We start from the raw sequence: 6,000 nt of genomic DNA on the forward strand, positions 1-6,000 counted from the left end.
AGGCCCAAGATCATGCAGCATAGCCCTCTTAGCACATGGCTCAGAGAAGAGCCAGTGGTTTCTTCTCTCCTTGCAGTTTTTTATTTGTTTTGCGGTGCAGGGAATCCAACCCAGGGTCTCATGCTGGGCAAGTGCTGTGCCATTGAGACACACCCCCAAACTTTTAATGTTTGTTTGTTTATTCATTTTTGGTATTGGAGATTGAACCCAGGGGTGCTTTACCACTGAGCTACATCTAAGCCATTTTTATTTTTCAGTTTGAGACAGGATGTCATTAAGTTGCTGAGGCTGCCCTCAAACTTGCCTCGGCCTCCCAAGTCATTGGGATCACAGGTGTGCGCCACCACACCCCCCCATGTATTTTTCTTGAATGGTGTTACAATTCTTTTATTCCAATTTCTCAGCCCAAGGTGATGTCCTTGAAGGACGGAGACCATATTGGTGGAGTCATGCTGTCATCTCCCTCAGAGTCCTACTAGGTAATTTGTCCTTAATGAAATAAAAGGAGGGAAGACTTCTGGGAAGGCTGGGCCTTCCTCAGATTCGGGACCTACCATGGGTCATCCTCTCCCTCTTGGCTTATTCCCCTTTCCACCCAGCCAGCACCAAGGCCACTCTCGGGCACAGTCCTAGACCATCCAGTCTGTGGGCCCTTTCCCCTCTTTGATCTTAGGCATACAGCCCATCTCCTACCCAGGATCCAGCAGATTGATGGTAACTCCAGAAAGTTCCAAAAACGTGGCACCTGCATCCATGGCCAAGTTGAATGTCCGACCCCTCCTGAGCTTGTCCTCATGAACTTTGGTCCTGATTTGTTCCCTAACCCCTTCCCAGGACATATCCTAGCCTTCACCTGTGCCCCTGAGCCCTGGAGGTGGCTCTGGAAGGACCAGCTCAGATAGCACTGTGTCTGAGCGACCTTTGTGGCGGTGGCCAAGTCTGTGGGTTGGCGTTGCTGACTGCTCGCCAAGCCACTTACAGTACAGTCATGTGCTACGTAATGATGTTTCTGTCCCCCTCGGACCACATGCATATGTCATGATGACCCCATAAGATCATAATGGAGCTGAAAAATTCCTGTCACCCGGTGACACTGCAGCTGTTGCAGAGTCGTCATGAAACTCATTGCTCATTGTTTATGGTGATGCTGGTGTGAGCAGACGTGGGCTGCCATTGTTATTAAAGTATAGCACGCACAGTTACATAGAGTACACAGTAACTCCCAAATGATGATAAGCAAGTATGTTGCTGGTTTATTTACTCTAATGCACCTCTTAACCCTTTACTGGGGTGGAGTGACTGGTTTGTGCAAATGTGCTCTATGATGTTTGCACAATGACAAAATTAGCTCACCAGGCATTTCTCAGAATGTCTCCCCATCATTAAGTGACACATGACTGTACCAGCTGGCTGACCTCAAGCAAGTTGCTTAATCTCTTGGTTCTTTGTCTATAAAATGAGAACAGCAGTCATTGCAATATTAGGTTTTGGAACTCGGGCTTCTGAAATGTTGGTATTTTGTTGGTATAATACTGTTAATTTATTACCTAAAAACCCGAAATGTTTTATGTTTATGTTCAGATTAAGATCAACAATTTGTACTCAATTTATATGAAAATACACACTGTCACTCTGCAGATCTGTTCAGATCTGCCCTGTGTGAAGCATCCATATTGAGCCACTGCAGGGTTCTTCTAGGCCAAGGACTTTTCAAAGGACCGAGTAGAGGGAAATGGACACTTGGAATCTCCAACTCTACAAGATCAAAGTAGAGAAAAAGTATCGAGTGTGCTTTCTTGGAGGACAAAGCAATATACAGTTCATTAGCACTAAAAATGTGCAGGTGTTGCAAAATAAGGCCAGCTGTTCAAAAGAGCTCAAGTATTTCAAATAAGAAATGGGGTTTGGGCTGTGGCTGTGGCTGAGTGGTTGAGCGCTTGCCTAGCATACAGGAGGCGCTGAGTTCAATCCTCAGCACTACATAAAAACAAAGGTATTGTGTCCAGTTACAACCAAAAAAAAAAAAAAAAAAAGAAAAGAAAAGAAACGGGGTTTGTGTGTGTCCTGTGTGGGGCTGGGAAGTGACCCTGGGGCCTTGCACGCGCCGAGTGCACACTCCACACTGGGCTACATCCCTGGCCCGGAGGTGGAAGTGTGTGAAGAAGGATGCTTCGACTCTGTCTCCATCAGCAGTGGGGAAATGAAGGTGAAAGCAAGAGAAGGGAGCTTCTCTGAAAGGGGGCGACGGGTCCCATGCACTTAGCCACTGCCTAAGAATGGGAGCTTTGGCCACTGCCACTCTTTCACCCAAGGCATCTAGAATGACCAGACAAATGTGCCCAGAGGCTGGCTCAAGATGCATGTCAAGAAATTATAGGCCTCTGCTGGGTTTGGTGATGCACACCTGTGATCCTAGCACCTCAGGAGGCCAAGACGGGAGGATCATAAGTTCAAGGCCAGCCTCAACAACTTAGCCACTCCCTAGGTAACTTACCAAGACCCTGTCTCAAAAAATAAAAAGGGCTGGGGGGCTGGGGAGATAGTTCAGTTGGTAGAGTGCTTGCCTTGCAAGCACAAGGCCCTGGGTTCGATCCCCAGCACCGCCAAAAAAATAAAATAAATAAAATAAAAAGGGCTGGAATGTGGCTCAATGGTTAAGTGCTCCTGGGTTCAATTCCTGGTACCCCCCAAAGAGAGGCATCATAGGACTCTTGTTTCCTGGACAATTCATTCTGTTTACACGTTCATCACCAGGCATCTCACCCTGTTCCTTCGAAACATTCACCAGCCTGCACAAGCTCCCACTTTCCCTGCCTCTTGTGCTGTTCTGGCTCTGAGCTATCTACATACATCTGTGTCTCCTGAATAGCAATTCTTTGTTGGGGGGGAAATGATTTTTTTAATTTGTTCTTTTTCGATATATATGACAACAGAGTGTATTTTGGCATGGTGCACACATGGAGTATAACTTCCATTCTTGGGGTTGTACCTGATGTGGAGTTACTGGTGGTGTACTCACATATGAACATAGGAGAGTGACGTCTGGTTCATTCTACTGTCTTTCCCCCACCTTCCCTCCATTCATCTTTGTCTAATCCAATGAATTTCTATCCCTCCTAGCATCTGCATATCAGAGAGAACACCTGGCCTTTGGTTTTCTGGGATCAGGATCATTTTATTTCACTTAGCATATTGTCTTCCATTCCATCCATTTAATGGCAAATTCTTCTTTATGGCTCAGTAATATTTCATTGTGTATACATATCACATTTTCTTTATCCTGAACTGCAATTCTTAAGATCTCTAAGTCCTTTTTATTTTGCAGGTTTTGTGTGTGTGTCTGTGTGTGTGGCGCTGGGGATGGAATCCTGGGTTTATGTCCTAAGCAAGAGCTCTGTAATTTTAACTTCCTCTTCAACTTCAGTAGCCACCATGTGGCCAGTGGCTTCCATTTTGCCCTGAAGATGAAGAAGGAGCTCACTCACTGGCAAGGGCTCACTCAGGCTGTCACAGACTCACCTCAGGGTGGGGACTGCCTGCATTCCAGCCCCACCCTGTCCAGCTCTGCTGGGTCCTTGATGGAGGTCAGGTGGGAGGCTACTGGGATGGTCCAGATTCCTTTGACACAGCTTGGGTCGACCAGCCTGGGGGGCCGCCCTAGGGGAAAGGCTCTATTTTGGCTCCACCTATTTATTGGTCAGGAACACTTTGAGTGACAGGGCTCCCCGATGATCTTTTTTGGTTTTCTCCCTCCCGCCCTGTTCTGTTCTCAGCCAGCTCCTAATGTGCAGATGTTCCAGGAATGCCAGCCTCCTGGTGTACCTCGCAGCCTTGAGCTCCTCAGATACCCCCCAACTCCTCATCCCGCCTGCCGCCACCCCCCCCCGCCCCTCTCCCCTAGAAATCCTCCCGCTCACTTTGCTTCAGGGCAACTCTGCCATTCTGTTTCAAGACTAATCTCAGACTGGCATAGCATCTGTAATCCCAGTGGCTCTGGAGGCTGAGGCAGGAGGATCGCAAGTTCGAGCCCAGTGTCAACAATTTAGTGAGGCCCTGTCTCAAAGTAAGAAATAAAAAATGGAGGCTGGGTATGTAGCTCAGTGGTACAGGGGATTCCCACCACCGCGAAACTATAAATAAAATAAAAAATGGGAACTGGCGTTGTGGCTCAGTGGTTGAGTACCCCCGGATTCAATCCTTGTTACACACCAAAAAAAAAAAAAAAAAAAAAAATACAAAACTAATCTCAAAGGCTACCTTCCCTTGAAGGCTTTCCCAAAGCACTCTGTTACTGCACATATTCAATATTCTGTTTTATACACACACATGTTATACACACATATTTTGAGGGCCCTATGCTGGGGATTTAATCAAGGGGGTGCTATACTACTAAGCTAATATCACACCCTTTTTAAATTAATTCAACTTTATTTTTTGCAGTGCTAGAGATGGAACCCAGGCCTCACGCACGCTAGGCAAGCGCTCTGCCACGGAGCCACATCCCCAGCCCTTCTTATTTGTTATTTTGAGGCAGGCTCTCGCTAAGTTGTTTAGGGTCTTGCTAAGTTGCTGAGGCTGGCTTTGAACTTGAGGCCCCCTGCCTCAGCCTCTGGGATCACAGGTGTGCGTCATCACGTCTAGCCCCCACCCCTCCTTTTTTGTTGTCTTCGCTAAGTGGCCAAGGCTGGCCTTGAACTTGTGATCCTCTTCCTCAGTCTCCCGAGTAGCTGGGAGTATAGGTGCACCCACCACCCCTAGCCTCGTATCCTATTTTAACACGTACACACAATTTTTCTTTTTTCATTTTTATATTTAGTACCAGGATTGAAGCCAGTGGTGCTTGACCATTCAGCCACATCCCAGTCCTTTTTCTTTTTAAAATTCCTTTTATTTTGGTGGTGCTTTGGGATGGAGCCCAGATCCTGGCGCCTGACAAGCCAACACTTAACCACTGAGCCACATTCCCTTAGTTTCTGTGTTGAGACAGGGTCTCCCTGAATTGCCCAGGGTCATCCTGAGCGTGGGATCCTCCTGCCTCAATTTCTCCCCCTTCCTTTTTTTTTTTCCCTCCGTGCTGGGCTTGAACCCAGGGTCTTGCCTGCACTCAGCAAGTGCCCCACCCTGAGCTCCACCCCCTTCCCGCCCTAATCTGAAGAAAACCCACCCCCTGTCAACTGCCAACCCTTTGGCTAGGCTCACAGCCCCCAGGTGGCCTCTGCAACACCCTTCCTTGGTGACTAGCCACAGGAGGTGGGAGTCCACGAGGTCCTGGAGAAGGCAGAGGCTCCCTGAGCCAGACCCTGCCCAGCTCCCTGCCTCCTCTCCTTACCCGTAGAACCTTCTTGTAGCCCTGAGCCCGGAAGGCAGAGCTGAGGAGCTGCCCCTTCACCCTCTTCAGGGCCAGCTTTGAATCAGCCCTCCAGTGTTGTTCCCGCAGGGTGGCAGCCCAGGAGCAGGTGGGCCAGGGGCAGGCGGCCAGCACATTCGATTCTGGTAACAAGTTTGGCAAGCCAGGCAGGAGAGAGGTGTCCTCCAGGGGGAGCTCTGGGTTCCTACAGTTAGGAGCCACGATCTCACCGAAAGGTGACTTGCCTGCCCCAGGTCCCATGCTTGGGACTTTAGGGACATCCTGGAAGCTCTAGTGAGTTTTCTGTCGGGGATTCTCCCATCTTTTCTGTCCCCAGCATCAGCCGCCTGTAAACACTTTATTGGTGGAAGGAAATGGTCTTTCGTCTTTTGGGGAGCTGATGGGCCCCAAGCTGAACATGTCCAACCAGGGTGCACACCACGCATCTGTCTCCACCACTTGAGGCTTTAATAGCTGTTTGGAACTCGCACAGGTCATTTTACAGTATATCCTGGTAGGAGTAAGCTCTCTCCATGGTTTGGGGCACTTCTCTCCCCCCATAATATTGGATTGGGGATGGAATCCAAGGCAGGTCTGCCACGGAACTGTGTCCACAACCCTATTTATTTTTTATATTTTGAGACAAGGTCTTG

This window comes from Sciurus carolinensis, chromosome 18, assembly GCF_902686445.1.
Source record: "Sciurus carolinensis chromosome 18, mSciCar1.2, whole genome shotgun sequence".
In the NCBI taxonomy this organism is placed as follows: Eukaryota; Metazoa; Chordata; class Mammalia; order Rodentia; family Sciuridae; genus Sciurus; species Sciurus carolinensis.